The following is a 17,388-nucleotide window of genomic DNA, read 5'->3' as shown; positions in this document are numbered from 1 at the left end:
ACATGACAACAACAACACTGGAACCCCAGGTATTTCCTATCCTTCCATTTATCACTCTATTGATGCCTATTCCTATTTATTTCTCAGGTGTTATGAAGGAATAATTATTATATAAAGCTTCCTGATGATTGACATGGGCAGTAATATTGATAAAGAATAAGACACTTAAGAGTAAGAACATTTTGTCTCAGAGAAAGCATGGTAGAAAGAGACTGGAAAGAGAGAAGAGGTATGAAATAGAGCATGGATGCATAATATGGAGGGATATACATTCAGAAAGTATTAAAAATGACTGAGCCATATTTAAGGGATTTGTTTTTTACTGAACTAGAAGTGGTGATACAACAGCAACATTATTATTATTATCATTATTATTATTATATGCTACTCATTAGGGATTTGTTGTTGTTGTTGTTGTTTGCCGTCTAGTCGGACCTGACTCATAGTGACCCCTCCTTGGGTTTCTGAGGCAGTATCACTATGGAAGTAGATTGCCCCATCTTCCTTCCGAGGAGTGGCTGGTGGATTTGAACTGCCAGCCTTCTGGTTAGCAGTCAAGTGTCATAGCCACTATGCTACCAGGGATAGCCAATTATTAAACTCAACTTATACCAGCAGAACCACTTGACTGTCAATTTGTCGTACTGTGGTGGCTTGTGCATTGCTGTGAGACTGGAGGCTATGTCATCGTTGTTTCAAATACCAACACGGTCACCCATGGTGGACAGGTTTCAGCAGAGCTTCCAGACTGAGACAGACTCAGAAATAGGAAGAGGCCATCTGCTTCTCAAAGAATTGGCCAGTGAAAGCCTTATGAATAGCAGTGAAATACTGTCTCATATTTTACTGGAAAACTTCATGAACAGCCCTGAAACATTGTCCAATACGGTGCCAAAATGTGAGCCCCTCATGTTGGAAGGCACTCAAAATATGGCTAGGAAAGAACTGCCTCCTCAGAGTAGAGCCAACTTTAATGATGTGGATAGAGTCGAGGTTGGGGAACTCCATTTGCTAATGTGGCATGACTCAAAATGAGAAGAAACAACTGCTTCTTGTTGTTAAGTACCATCAAATTGTCTCCTACTCATCATGACCTCATGTAGAGCAGAATGAAACACTACCTGGGCCTGTGCCAGCCCCACAATCCTTGCTATACCTGAACCCACTGTGGCAGCCACTTTGTCAATCCATCTCATTGAGGATCTTTCCCGTTTTCGTTGACCCTCCACTTTGCCAAGCATAATATCCTTCTTCAGGGAATGCTCTCTTCTGACAACATGACCAAAGAAGGTGAGACAAAGTTTGTTCATTCTCACTTCCAAGGAACATTCTGGTTGCATTTCCTCCAGGACAGATTTCTTAGTTCTTTTAGTTCGTAGTACTTTCAGCATTCTTTGCCAACACAACTCAAAAACGTTGATTCTTCTTTGGTCTTCCTTTTTCATGCATGTTCAGCTCTTACATGCATATAAAGTGATTGAAAATACCATGGCTAGTGTCAAGCCCATCTTAGTCTTCAAGGAAACATCTTTGCTCTTCAGTACTTTGAAAGAAGTCCTTTGCAGCAGATTTGCCCAATGCCATACAATGTCTGATATCTTGACTGCTGATTCCATTGGTGTTGAATGTGGAACCAAGTAATAAGAAGTCTTTGGTAACTTTAGTCTTTTCTCCATTTATCATGATGGTGCTTATTGGTCATTTTGTGAGGATTTATGTTTTCTTTATATTGAGGTGTAATCCATACCACAGACTGTATTCTTTAATGTTAATCAGTAAGTGTTTCAAGTCATCCTCACTTTCAATGAGCAGAGTTGTATCATCTGCATAATGCAGGTTGTAAATGAGTCCTCCTCCAATCCTGATGCCATGTTCTTCATATAGTCCAGCTTCTCAGATTAATTGTTCAGCATATGGATTGAATAAGTATGGTGAAGGGATATAACCCTGATGCACTCCCTTCTTGTTTATAAACCATGCAGTGTCCCCAAACAACAGCCTCCTGGTCTATGTACAGGTTCCTCTTGAGCACAATTAGTGCTCTTAACTTCCATTCTTCTCAATGTTATCCATAATTTCTTATGATCCACACAATAGAATGCTTTGTGTAGTCAATAAAACACAAGTAAACATCTTTCTGGTATTCTTTGTTTGAGCCAAGATCTATCTGACATCAGCAATAATATCCCTTATTCCATGTCTTCTTCCAGCTTGTATTTCTGGAAGTTTTCTGTCAATATACTGCTGCAAATGGTTTTGAATTATCTTCAATAAGATTTTACTTGTGTGTGATAGCAATGATATTGTTCAATAATTTCCACATTCTGTGTGTTCACCTTTCTTTGGGATGGGTATAGCTATGGGTCTTTTCCTATCAGTTGGCCAGGTAGTTGTCTTCCAAAGCTCCTGGCATAGGTGAGTGAGTGCCTCTAGTGTGACATCCATTTGTTGAAACATCTCAATGTGTATCCCGTCAATTCCTGAAGCCTTGTTTTCACCATTTCCTTCAGTGCAGCTTAGACTTCTTCCTTCAATACCATTGGTTCTTGAACATATGTCACCTCCTGAAATGGATGAACATCAACCAGTTCTTTTTGGTACAGTTACCCTTTGTATTTCTCCATCTTCTTTTGATGCTTCCTGCATCATTCAATATTTTGCCCATAGAATCTTTCAGTACTACAACTGGAGGCTTAAATTTCCTCTTTAGTTCTTTGGTTTGAGAAATGCCAAGGGTGTTCTCCACTTTTAGCTTTCCAACTCCATGTCTTTGCACATTTCATTATAATAATTGACTTTGTCTTCTTGGGCTGCTTTTTGAAATCTTATGTTCAGTTCTTTTATCTTGTCATTTCTTCCACTTGCTTTAGCTACTCTCTGTTGAAGGGCAAGTTTCAGAGTCTCTTCTGACATCCATTTTGGTCTTTTCTTCCTTTCCTCTTTTTAATGACCTTTTGCTTTCTTCATGGATGATGTTCTTGAGACATCAATTCTTGAGGTCTTCAGTCATTGGTGTTCAATGCATGAAATCTGTTCTTTAAATGGTCTCTAAATTCAGGAGGGATATAATCAAGGTCATATTTTGGCTCTCATGGACTTGTTTTAATTGTCTTCAACAAATACTTGAACTTGCAAATGAGAAGTTGATGGTCTGTTCCACAATCATCTCCTGGCCTTGTTTTGGCTGAAAATATTGAGTTTTTCCATTACCTCTTGCCACAGATGTAGTCAATCTAATTTCTGTGCACTCGATCTAGTGAAGACTATGTGTATAGCTACCATTTGTTTTGTTGAAAAAAGGTATTTGCAATGAATAAGCCATTAGTCTTGCAAAATTCTGTCATGTGATCTTCAGCATATTTTCTATCTTCAAGGCCAAATTTCCCAATTACTGGTGATTCTTCTTTGTTTTCAACTTTTACATTCCAGTCACCAGTGATAATCAACACATTGTGATTGCATATTTGGTCAATTTCAGAATGCTGATGTTGGTAAAAATCTTCCATTTCCTCATCTTTGGCTTTGGTGGTTGGTGCATAAATTTGAGTAACAGTTGTATTAACTGGCTTTCCTCATAGGTGTATGGATATTATTCTATCACTGATAGCATTGTACTTCAGGATAGATCTTGAAGCATTCTTTGTGACGATGAATGCCACACCATTCCTCTACAATTTGTCATTTCCTGCATAGTGGATCATATGGTTATCTGATTCAAAATGGCCAAAACTGATATATTTCAGCTCACCAGTGCCTAGGATATCAATCTTTTTGTGTTCCAGTTCATTTTTGTCAACTTTCAGGTTTCCTGAATTCATACTTTGTATATTACGTGTTCCAATTATCAGTGGATGTTTGCAGCTTTTTCTTCTCACATTGAGTCATGCCACTTCAGCAAATGGAGGACCTGAAGCTCTACTTTATCCATATCATTCAGGTAGGCTCTACTCTGATGAGGCAGCTCTTTCCCAGTCATATTTTGAGGGCCTTCCAACCTGAGTGGCTCATCTTCTGGCACTGTATCAGACAATGTTTCAGGGCTATTGATAAAATTTTGCAGTAATATAGCAGACAGTGTTTCCCTACTACTCATAAGGTTTACACTGGCCAATTCTTTGAGAAGTGGATGGCTTTTTCCTTCTTCTGCGTCTGTCAAAGTCTGGAAGCTCCACTGAAAATGGTTCACCATGGACATTCCTACTGGCATACCCTCCAGCGTCACAGCAACACACAAGCCACTACAGTATGACAAACTGACAGAGAAGTTCATCTCCCTTAGCTGATACAATCACTCTGCTCACTTTGTGGGATTCCCCCTATCTATTCTGGCCACTGGCACTGTCTGTCACTGTACTCTGCCACCTTGGGGGCTGTCCCCTGCCCTCTTTACCTGTTCTGACCATCGGCCCTGTCTGTTGCTGCTCCCTGCCATCTTTTGGGGTGTACGCTTCCATTAATAACAGAGACAAGGAATGTACAAAGTATGAATCTAGGAAAATTTGAAGTTGTCAAAAAAGAAATGGAAAACATAAAGATTGATATCCTAGGCATTAGTGAGCTAAAATGGATCAGTTTTGGCCTTTTTGAATCAGACAACAATGTGATCTGTTATTCCAGGAATGACAAACTGCAGAAGACTGATTTGGCATTCCTTATCACAAAGAATGTTTCAAGATCTATCGTGAAATACAATGCTGTCAATGATAGAATAATATCCATATATATATATGCAAGAAAGACCAGTTAATGCTACCATTATTCAAATTTACACACCAACCACCAAAGCCAAAGATGAGAAAATTGAAGATTTTTACCAATATCTGCAGTCTGAAATTGACTAAACATGCAATCAAGGTGTGCTGATTATCACTGGTGATTAGAATGCAAAAGCTGGTAACAAAGAAGAATCAACAATCAGTAGCTGGAAAATATGGCTTTGATGATAGAAATGATGCAGAAAATTACATGAAAGAATTTACATACATATTGTTATGTTATGTGCCGTCGAGTCAAACCCGACTCATAGCGACCCCTCCTTGGGTTTCCAAGGCAGTATCGCTACGGAAGTAGGATTGCCCAACCTTCCTTCCGAGGAGTGGCTGGTGGGTTTGAACCTTCAGCCGTCTGGTTAGCAGGCAAGTGTCTTAGCCTCTATGCTACCAGAGCTCCCTACATACATATAGATATGTATATATGTATGTGTTTGTGCATATATATATTTATATATATAATAAATCACATAGGAAGCGCAGTTGTCCATACTTCTAAGACATAACCAAACACCTTGGATGTTGATTTTCTTGTTTTGAAGGTTTAGGACCATAGTTTACAGGACAACTCAGTCAATTGCTATAATATAGTTCATAAAGTTTATGTTCTACATCCTCTTTGGGTGAGCAATGTCTGGGGTCTTAAAGCTTGTGAGTGGCCATGCAAAATACAACTGTTGGTCTCTACTCATCCATAACAACAAAGGATAGAAAGAAATTCATGACTGAGAGAAGAAACTAGTCTATAAGGCTTTCTGTACCAACCAAAGCTTCATTCATCCTGAGACCAGAATAACTAGATCATGAAATCCTGCCATTATCCATCATTCTAATCAGGGCTATAGTAGATGGATATTGCTAGAATAAAAAAAAAAAATGTAGAACAGACCCTAAAATTCTTAAGAATTCCAGAATTACTGGACCATTGTAGACCAGCTGGCTCTCAAGATTATTACCCTGAGATATTTTTTTAAACAATGCAGAGTTCCTTTTAGCTAAATAACAAATTGACTCACAAAATAAAGTATGTTGCTTTTGTTTGGTGCCATTGAGTAGTCTCTGACTCACAGTGACACAGCAGAGCAAAACACTGCCTGGTTCTTTGGCTGCTCTATGATCCTTGCTTTATTTGAGGCCATCATTATACTCACTGTGTCAATCTCTCTTCTTGAGGGCCTTCCCCTTTTTTGCTGTCTCTCCACTTTAGCAAGCATTATATCCTTTTCCAGGGAATGGTCCCTTTTTACAACATGACCAAAGTAGGTGAGATGAAGTCTGGCCCTTATCACTTCCAAGGAGCGTTCCAGCTACACTTCTACCAGGGCAGATTTGTTACTTTGTTTAGCAGTCTGTAGTACTTTCAGCATTCTTCACCAACATCACCACTCTAAAGCATCAACTCTACTTAGGTTTTCCTTATTCATTGTCCAGTTCTCACATGCATATAAGGCAATTGAAAATACCATGGCTTATGTCAGGAACATCTTCATCTTCAAGAAGACAGACTTGAATCCTACTGTTCTCATTCTGGGAGCTCTGGTGGCATAGTGCCTAAGGGATTGGACTGCTAGGCAGAAGGCTGGAGGTTCAAACCCACCAGCCACTCATGGGAAGGAAGACTGGGCAATCTACTTCTATAGAGATACCACCTTTGAAACCCAAGGAGGGGTCGCTATGAGTCAGATCTGACTTGATGGCAGTGAGTGTATTTATTTATTTATTTATTTGAGCTTCTATGCAGACACATGAAATATTTGTAAAGAAATAAATGTATACAAATTATTTACTGACCATAAACTTATCACATATTGGCTTCCTTTATAAAAACAACAGTTTTACAAGTATAATCCATAATCAAACATACAGTTTTAGTTTGTATTCAAAGTAGGAAGTAATGGTGATCATTCACAATATAATTTCTATATAAACAGAAATACAAACAAATAAAAAATAGTTGTATTACTTTTTTTGCACATTTATCTGCTTAAATTTTTAAACAGCACCTAAGAACAAAATAAGATATATTTAAAAAGAATTAAGGAGGAAACCCTAATATGGTCCATGGCTTTTTCCTAAGGAAACTAAAAGGTGTGTTTCTAGTCTTTTTCTTTGATTTTATTGTGAATGTGCTTGTTACCCAAATTAAATTTACTGTGATACATACCAAAAGCCAAACTCATTTCCGAGGAGTCGATTCGACGCATATCGACCCCTCCTTGGGCTTCTGAGGTGGTCTCGCCATAGAAGTAGATTGCCCAATCTTCGTTCTGAGTGACATATAGTTTTTTGGTTTTATTTTTGTCAAATTGGGAAAATAAATAAAATAGGTAGAGTGAATGATGCTAAAAATAAGTAACTGTTCATCAATGGATAATTCTTAAATGTGATAGTCATATGAGAAAATTTAGAAAATAAAATCAAAGAAAAACCAACAAGTTTCACCACCTAGAGATCACACATCATTAGAATAATTTTTCTATATTGCTTTCCAATAATTCATATGAAATATTATATATTTGTATATTTTTGTTGTTGTTGTTGTTGTTTGCCATCGAGTCGGCCCCTACTCATAGCGACCCCTCCTTGGGTTTCCGAGGCAGTATCACTACAGAAGTAGGAATGCCCAACCTTCCTTCATATGTAAACACAGAAAAATACACATACACATATGCACCCAGACATACATGTTGTTGTGTATCATTGAATTGATTTTGACTCATAGTGACCATCCATCACAGAGAACGATCGCCGCATAGGATTTCCTAGTCTAAAATCTTCATGGGAGCAGATTGCCAGGCCAGTCTTCCTAGGAGCCTCTGGGTATTCTACAGTAAAATTGTTCACTTATTGGAAATCTTATTTAAAAAAATTAAAGATTTATATTCCATTCTGTGTGTAATGGGCAGAAGGCCCCTCCACTGGAAAAAAAAAAAAAAAAAAAGTTTATCTGTATGCAGTGGCTATGACCTTTCTTGGAAAAAGAGTATTTGCAGATGTAATTGCGCTAAGGATCTTGGGATGAGATAGCCCTAGATTAACCAAGTGAGCCTTAAATATAATGACACCTATTTTTATTTGAGAAAGAAGGCAAGAGAAAGGGAAACACTCAGAGCAGGGGGAGGGAGCTGTGAGGAGGCAGAGAGTGGAAGACAAAAGATGACTAGTAACCAGCACAAGCTAAGAGGGAGGCATGGAACTGATATTCTCTAAGAGCCTTTGCTAAGAACCAGCTATGGCAACATTTCCACTTTACAATTCTGATTTCTAAAACTGTGAGAGAATTAATTACTATTGTTCTAACCTAATGAGTTTGTAGTATTTTTTGGCACAGTGGACTGCGAGAACAAACATCTCTGTCTTGGATGAAATACATCCATATAAATGCTCCTTAGAAACAAGGACAACAATACGTCACCTCTCATACTTTGGTCACAATGCCTGAAAAGACCAGTCCCTGGAAAGGATATCCTGCTTGGTAGGTAGTCAGTGAAAAAGAACAAAACTCAACAAGCTGGATTGGCACTGTGGCTGAAACAATGGACTCAAGCAGAGCAAAAATTGTGGGCATGGAGCAGAACCGGACAGTGTTTGGTTCTGTAGTACACTGGGTTGCACTGACTTGGAATCGACTTTAGAGAACCTAGCAATGACAGCAAGACTAATGTCTATCCTGTGGATATATTAATATTTACTTTACCTTACATTATTTTTAATATCTTATTATCTATTTAACTTACAATCTTGTTGTACATAAATGTTTATGAACATCTAAAATAAGTCTATTATTGAACTAAATATGTAAACATGTATTTTGAATATTTAAAAAAATTAATTGAAATTAATAAATTACTGCTTATAATAGTTGTAGAATTTAATGCTCCTGCTATTAGCTAATTGTGTTAGGGCTCTGTAAAGGAATATGTGATGTATCTCCACATAGATGACACAGATTAGAAATATAAAACAGTGCTCTTGGAAATGAATCTTAGCATTTTATAATTTCTTGTTCATAAGTCTTTTAAGATTCTCTTGTTATTTATTCTTCCTGTTCTTATGTCATATTATATCAGAAAACAATTAGCGGAAGTTATACCACCAGTAGGCATAATTCTCACTAATGTTTTGTTTCATTAGTGCATATATATGGAAATTAAGTGTAGAATGTATGTATCATTGATTAATCTCATAAGGATGTAGAGATAATGAAATTTAAGTGTGTTTTTCATAACTTTCCTGTAAAACTTCCCTGTGGGTTTTCAACAGGAAAAAAGATTATATGACTAGAGAGAAAATAAATATATTTTCATTAAAGTCCATCAAAACCCATTTGAATAACATGAAGTGAGATTTCCAGAATAAAATTTTAAAATGTAAATACTGATTCCAAATATCAAACAGTAACAGCAAAATACAATTTACAAAAATCTTATTTCTAAGCAAATATCTTTTTTGATTTTTTTATTTTAGTAAAACGTATCTAACGTCAAATTTACTTCTTAATCATTTTAAAGTGTACCATTCACTGGAATTAAATGTATTCACAATGTTATGTAATCATCACCACTCTCTATTTCCAAAATTTCTCATTATGCCAAAAAGAGTCTTAACCCTTAAAGAACTCCCCTTAATCCTTCCCACAGTCATTGACACAGTGGCTCTCCCTTCTGTGTCTACACAGAATTTGCCTTTGTATACGTTGTTTTTTTTTGTTGTTATTTGCTGTCCAGTCGGCCCGGACTCATAGCAACCCCTCCTTGGGTTTCTGAGGCAGTGTCTCTATGGAAGTAGATTGCCCCATCTTCCTTCTGAGGAGTGGCTGGTGGGTTTGAATCTCTAGCCTTCTGGTTAGCAGTCAAGTGCCTTAGGCACTATGCCACCAGAGCTCCTTTTATATACATTATATAAGTAAAATAATAAAATACACATTCTTTTGTGTCTTGCTTATTTTAAGTTGCTTTAACTTAAAACTTACTTGTTTTAAGGTGTAATTTTGGTGAAAGTTTACACAATAAATTTGTTTTCCATTAAACCGTTCATACACCTTTTGTTTCCTGACAGTGATTGTCATCCTCACAATGTAACAGCTGTCCTCCCACTTCCTCCCTGAGGTTACTTTTTCCCTATGCCCTTCTTTCCTATGCCTTCCTGCGCTCAGAGCTTTCTCCCTGGGCAAAGGCTCCCTTTGCGATCTCCCAAGGTGGTTGATTGTTCTAAGGAGTGTACTTACCTCATGCAGTTTTTCACATTGTTTGGCTGGAAGTTAAGCCACAAGACGAAGTCACTTCCAGGCATGAAGGGTGACTGCGGACTATAGTCTTGGTGGTTTCCACAGTCTCAGTCAGACCAGTAAACAAGGTGATTTTTTATGATAGTGAACTTTGTTCTGTTTCATAGTGGCTAAGGCACTTGACTGCTAACCAGAAGGCCGGCGGTTCAAAACCACCAGCCACTCCTCAGAAGGAAGATGGGGCAATTTACTTCTGTAGTGATACTGTCTCGGAAACCCAAGGAGTGGTCCGACTCGACAGCACACGACAACAACAACAACAGCCAGGATTTCCAATTTCTATCCCTTTCTGTGGATGACAGCACAGCACCATCTAGTTCAGATCTGAGGATCATGTAGGCTGAGGTTTCCATGCATCTTTCATTTTCTTTGCTCTTTTTTGCTCAGGAAAAGGAGACACCAATAGTCATGTCTTAGGTGACTGGTCACAGCTTTTAAGACACCAGTATACTCACAAAAGTAGGATGGAAAACTTTTTTTTTTCCCTTTCTTTGTTGTATGTTATATAAATTGACCTTGAGTAGCATAAGATTTTAAGGTAAAGTTCTGTTGTGGGAGCTCTGATGGTGTAGTGCCTAAGGCATTTGAATGCTAACCAGAAGTCTGGTGGTTCAAACCCACCAGCCACTCCTCAGAAGGAAGGTTGGACAATCTACTTCCATAGAGATACTGCCGCAGAAACCCAAGGAGGGGTCGCTATGAGCCAGGATCAACTCAGTGGCAGTAAGTTTGTGTTTTTTCTTTGGTTAGTCCTGTTGTAGAATGCATCAGAACTTCCTTCATTTTCATGACTGAATAATGTTTCATTGTGTGTATTTTATTTCTCTATTCATGGGTTTTTGTCACCTTTTGGTTGTTTTAAATAATATTCTGAAGAACATTAGTGTACAAGTAACTTACTCCCTGTTTTCAATTATACTAGGTGCATGCTTATGAGTGGAATTTCTGAATCATATGAAATTCCATGTTTAGCTTTTTGAAGAAACACAAATCTGTTTCCCAGATGACCTGCATCATTTTATATGTTTATCAGCAATGCATCAGTGTTCCAATTTTTCCATATTCTCTCAAACATGCTACTTTTACTACCTGGCCAACTGACTGGAAGAGATCCATATTTGTACACATTCCAAGAAAGGTGATCCAACAAAAATTGGAAATTATCAAACAATAATATCACACAAAAGCAAAATCATGCTAAAGATAATTAAAAAACATGTGTCAATAGCCACAATTAAAATTTACATTTCTTTTAGAGACAATCTCTTTCTTTCTGTCTTATAGTCTTTAATATTTGAGCTATCAGTCTTTTTTGGGAAATCTAAACTTTTGTTTCTTTTCTAGGAGTGATTTTCTTTAATTGATAAGATTTATTAAAAAGTATTAATCCATTTTAGAAATTTTATCAGTGAGTATGGTGGCCATGCAACTGTGGTTCCTGTCAGAAGGCTTAGTTTTAATCAGAATTGGTTACTCAAATATTTCCTCAGTTTACTTTTTAAATAATTGAGTATAAAAGTATGTATCTTTTTAATTCTGAATATCTGGATTTTCTTTACTCCCTGTCATGTTTGTTTCCAAACAAATTACTATATTTTCCCCTAGATTCTCTTTTATTGTGGTACTATGTTGTATAATCTGACTGAAATATCCAATGAAATTAAAAGTCTACTTCCTCCTCTTTATAACCAGAAGTACAAATTGTTAATTTAAGATTTATTTTTTACTTAAGAATTTAAATCAGGGAAAAAATATAGCATAGCATTTTACCCTAACTTAACATAACATTGATGTGTCTTCTTCTATCCTCAAGTATCCATTTCCTTGCTGCCTGTCATCCATCCATAGAGCCATTTATTTATTGTCATTATTACTTTTATGACATCATGGCACTACATGCAAAAAGGTGAAGCAGAAAAATTGGTAACAGTCCACTGAAATTTGTTTGGATAAAATGGATATTTGAATTAAAGAAAAAGCAGATGAAGTGATGAGCCATTATCAGATGGGAAGTTTCCAACAGGATCTGTTCATTTATTAAATATGTAGGATAAAGGAAAAAAAAGGCATTAATTGTGACTGAAAGGTATTTGTTTGTTTCTGGGAGGAGTGCAGTAGCAATTATTATAATGGGGATGATTAAGAGAAGAATGAGAGTTGAAGGTGTGGAAAATGGAGAGATTATTTTCAGATGCTCAGTTTAGGCATCTAAATGAAGATATCAAATAGATGGTTATAGAGATGTGTGGTTTGTAACTCAAGAAAGAATTTCTAGACATATAAATTTGAGAGCCACAATCAATAGTGATCAGTTTTAGGCAATTTACCTTGATGAGGCCTAGTAGATAAAAAGCATAGATGCAGAAGGGTAATAAAACCAAATCCAAAGCCTAGTTCTCCAAAATTGTAAGTTCCAGCAGAAAACAAAGAAATAGCAAAAAAAAAAAAAAAAGGGGGGGGGATGAAAATAAATTGCCATTGGCCCAGTATGAAAATAAGTTGTAAAGAAAGTGGATTTTTTTTCTCCCCAGAATTATCATACTAGGAGGTACAAAAAGGAGAAAACCTCGTTTACATTCAGAAAAATAAGAGTATTTTCTATTACATATTAAAGTTGGAAGTTTGGTATAATACTCTTTAAGTAAAAGTGTTAAGCCTCAAAAAGAAGAATTTGCTATGAGTCAAAATTAATTCAGCAGTAGTGGGTTTTAGTTTTCATTGAACAGAACATTATTTTTTAAAATTGTATTTCTAGATACTTAAGAGGTAGGTATTGATTTGGGTCAAGAGAAAGGCAATAAACCAAAAGCAAGCGACCACCAAAGTAACAGTGAGGAAAAGGAACACACAGAGAGGTGCACAGGAGGAACAGACAGCAGCGACAGGTATTTTTACGTATGTGATGCTGCTGCGCTATCAAGAATAACAAGCATTAATCCATGATGGACACATAGGTAGACAGGTTCAACGATCAGGTATGTCTACACAAAAGAAAATATACCCAGGACAATATATAAGTTTGGTAGATGATACTTTTACATAAACATTTGTATGTAGTAAAAGAATGTCCATATATATAATAGAGCTCTTGCCAGAAAAGTTATGATAACTTCTTAGTCACAGCCAACCACGCTGAAGGAGCAAGTTATTGGGCCTGTAAGCTCAGGGTCATGGTTGCAGGGGACATCAAGCTCAATAGGCATAATATATTACAGAAAAACTTTGCTCTACATCCTACTTTGGTGAGTAGTGACAGGGGCCTTAAAGCTTGCAAGCAGCCATCTAAGATGCAACAATTGGTCTCTCCTCCTCTCGAGCAAAGAAGAATGAAGAAAAAGAAAGACACATAGAAACAATTAGTCCAAGAGACTAGTGGACCATGTGAATCTCAACTTACATGACCATGAGACCAGAAGAACTAGATGGTTATCCATCTATCACTGTTAACCACTCAGAAAAGGTCAGTGCAGGTGATCCTAGACAGAGTGGGGGAAAATGTGGAATAAAACTCAACATCATAAAAAAAAAAAAGACCAGATTTACTAGTCTCATAGAGATTGGTGAACTCAAGACTATGACCCTTAGTAACCCTTCGGGCCTGGAATTGAACTCACTTCAGTGGTTTCCAGCCAAACAATAGATAGGCATACAAAGTGACCATTTACACCAGGTAGGTAGACTCCTTAGAACAATCAATCATGGGAGATCAGAAGAGCAGTATTTGCACAGGTAAATAGCTCAGAGGTCAGGAATGCATAGGAAGGAAAGATAAAGGCAAAAGGTAACCACAGGAAAGAAGTGGGATTTCCAATCAATATCATGAAGCAAAATGTGCATAACTGCTGTATGGAAAATGAATTTGCTCCATAAACTTTTACCACCTTCTCCAAAAAAAATGTATTATTGAACAAACATGATGAGATGCATTTGAAAAAACATGATGAGATGCATTCAGTCAGAGTTGAAAAGCTTCACTGAGCTTGAGACCAAGCAAGTAAACCAACAGACTAACCAACCAACCAACAAAAAGTTAATGAAACAATAGAATTGATCAGGAGAAATTTTATAAAGGAGGATTAGATTGTTTAATTGCTTACTAGTAAAGTAGTTACACCATAGTGCTTATATTTATTTTTATATCACAATATGTTGTTGTTGTTGTTAAGTGCCGTAGAGTCGTTTCCGACTCATAGCGACCTCATGCACAGCAGAACGAAACACTGCCCGATCCTGCGCCAGCCCCACAATCCCTGCTATACTTGAGCCCATCATCGCAGCCACTGTATCAATCCATCTCCTTGAAGGCCTCCCCCTCTTTCGTCAACCCTCCACCCTACCAAGCATGAATATAGTATAAAATTTTCCAATATTTGAAAATCATATATAGTTTAAAAGTACACAGAAACTGCAAATTTTTAGAAAATATTAATATCATAAAAATTCTTTGCACTATATTGAGAAAAGAAATCAAATGTTATTGGAGCACATTACATCTCACATATATGATGCAAGCATTATAAGGAAATATTTATGTTTGCACATGTGCTCATGTATAGCACACATGAACACACATACCGGGTTTCATTTCTCTTTGCATGATTGTTTTTGACACAACTTTAAAACCTAAGCAAAACATTTTTTTTCTTTTAATTTGCTGCTTTTTTCTACTGTGATAATGTGCATTTTTCTGCTTTCCTATTCCCTTCAGAATCCCAAATATCTAATGTGCAATTTCAGTGGTAAATCCAACCAATTGCTCTCTGTTAGGACATTAGCTACATAATGGGTTACTACTCCAAAGTATTGTAATGCCACACTTTATATGTGTATCTCCTGTAAAAAGTCCACAGGGGGGGAAATAACCCCACTAATTTAGAAAGTTTAAGGCAATCCACCTGAGAGTTGATTTATCCCAAGAGGACTTTTGTACAGTCCCTCAAATCACATAAATAAAGCAGCTGCTTGTTCTAATTATACATAAATCAATCCCACATACTACAAGTTGTTCAAGGAATGGGAACATTTTCAATGCAATTTCTGGTAAAAAAAAAAAAAAAAAAAAGAATAGCAAACAAAATACTTTTTGTGTTAATGGTGTTTTCCATTTCTTGTTGATGTTACGTGCCGTCGAGTCTGACTGACTCATAGCCGCCCCTCCTTGGGTTTCCGAGGCAGTATCACTACGGAAGTAGATTGCTCTATCTTCCTTCCTAGGAGTGGCTGGTGGGTTTGAACAGCCAGCCTTCTGGTTAGCAGTCTAGTGCCTTTGGCACTATGCTACCATAGCTCCTAGTGTTTTCCAATTTCAAGGTGTTAATAAATAGAAATAAAATTGAAATTTAAATTTTATGGTTGATTTGAAAATACTGTCCTATAAGCATGCATAATGATCTATGTATCCAACATGAAACAGAAAATAAAATTATCCCTAACTGATTTTTAATTCATGGTTAATATATAGCCATCCACATAGTCATTAACTTGGTGTATCAGCACTTGTGGAGAAGTGATGAATGTGAGAAGGATGGTTGTATTATTATCCCCCTTTTGCTGTATATTTTCTTTAATTTCAAGGAGCTCTGGTGGTGTAATTCCTAAGGCATTTGACTGGTAAGTGGAACACTGGTGGTTCAAACCCACGAGCCATTCCTCAGAAGGAAGACTGGCCAATGCACTTCCACAAAGATTTACCACTTTGGAAACCCAAAGGGGTTGTTATGAGTCAAAATCAACTCGATGAGAGTGAGTTTTGTTTTTTATCAAGTCTCTAATTTCAGAGATTCTTCTCCTTTCAAAACTTTAATACTCATTTCTATACAAATGATTACTCTCATAAGCTCTTTTATTTTTTTTGTAGACTTGTGACTGAATGTTCGACTTATACTGCTCATTATATATACAATACAAAACTTATAGCATTGCATTCATTAAAATATTAAAATCACTTTCTGTTTCTGTTTGGCAATATTAAAACTACTTATTTCCTTCTCTTGTCACGTGCAACTCCATGCAGTGTGACCCTCACATTCCCATCATGCTTACTGAGTGTCAAATTCTTTTCATTCTTAAAAACACAGCTTGAATAGCATTATTTTGGAAAACTTCCTGACCAATGATCTCAGTCTAATTAATTAATACACTTTACCTCAGTAGTCTCTCTCAACACACTAGGCTTTGCCTCCTTACCCACATTTTTATCTCTTTCTGCCATCTGAGTATAAGCTTCATTTTTGTTTTTGTTTTTGTTTGTTTGTTTGTTCAGTGGCTTCCTTTGGATCTAGTAAAGATCAGATTGAAGCATATCTATTAGCTTGTATATACCATGTCTAATACAGTGTCTTACTATTATATGCCAGTACGATTTTACTTAAATACATAAATGAAGAAGATAAAGGTCAAGTGTGACAAGAGAAGAAAATGAGTTAGTGGTAAAATGAAATGAGAGTGGTTGAAGGGGGAGGTAAGAAAGCCTTTGGGGAAAACCTGGTAGACCTCTTAAAAGAGTTTTAGTTTCATGCTAATTATAATAGGAAGATCATTGACATTAAAAAAAAAAAAAAAAACTAGTGCCATATACTAGCTTTTAGACCACTACTCAAAATATTGTGTGGATAGTAGTTTTAATGGACAATGCAAAGTCAGAAAAAATAATTCAGAAAATAAACGAGTTGCCCACCCCATTACAATTGGTGTCTTTGACATTGAAAATGCAAATTTACACACACACACACACATTAGAGAAAGTTTTAGGGTGATATTAAGAATGGAAATTAGTGGCACAAGGTTAAAATATGAAGGCAGCATAAATGAACTTTAAGTTCATGACTTGAGAAAATAGTGGAATGGGAATGATTGAGAAAAGAACAGAGTGTTCTGAGCCAGAGGTTTATTTTTTAAAAAAAGTTTTATGTATATTCAGGGAATATCTAATAAATTTTAGAACTTCTGTCAGACAGAAAAGGAAATGCCAAATATTAAGTTGGTTTTTATAAATATGATGAGCTGAAATTAAAAAAAAAAAAAAAGATGAGAGATATAGATGGATTTTTATATAGATGGTGCAAAAAGGGCAAGGAGGCCACATGTTCTGACCTCCTCTAATCCTACAAGAGGAAGACAGGATTACCAGCAGTGACTCAAGGCCAATTCCTGCCAGGCCAGACATGCTGCCTCCCTCCAGCCCTTTCACCAACCGTTCCTCCCAAAGCACCCACCACCTCTCTCCCGGGTTCGATAATTCACTGCAGTGGCCACACAGAGCTCACAGATTATGGAGTTTATTAGGGAAGAACCACAGGCTACAATTCGAGTTCAGGAAAAATGCTCAGTCTC

The sequence above is a fragment of the Orycteropus afer genome, unplaced genomic scaffold (assembly GCF_000298275.1).
Source record: "Orycteropus afer afer isolate SDZICR_OR568_19922 unplaced genomic scaffold, OryAfe1.0 scaffold00812, whole genome shotgun sequence".
NCBI classification, from domain to species: domain Eukaryota; kingdom Metazoa; phylum Chordata; class Mammalia; order Tubulidentata; family Orycteropodidae; genus Orycteropus; species Orycteropus afer.
Note: the sequence above shows the minus strand (reverse complement) of the source record.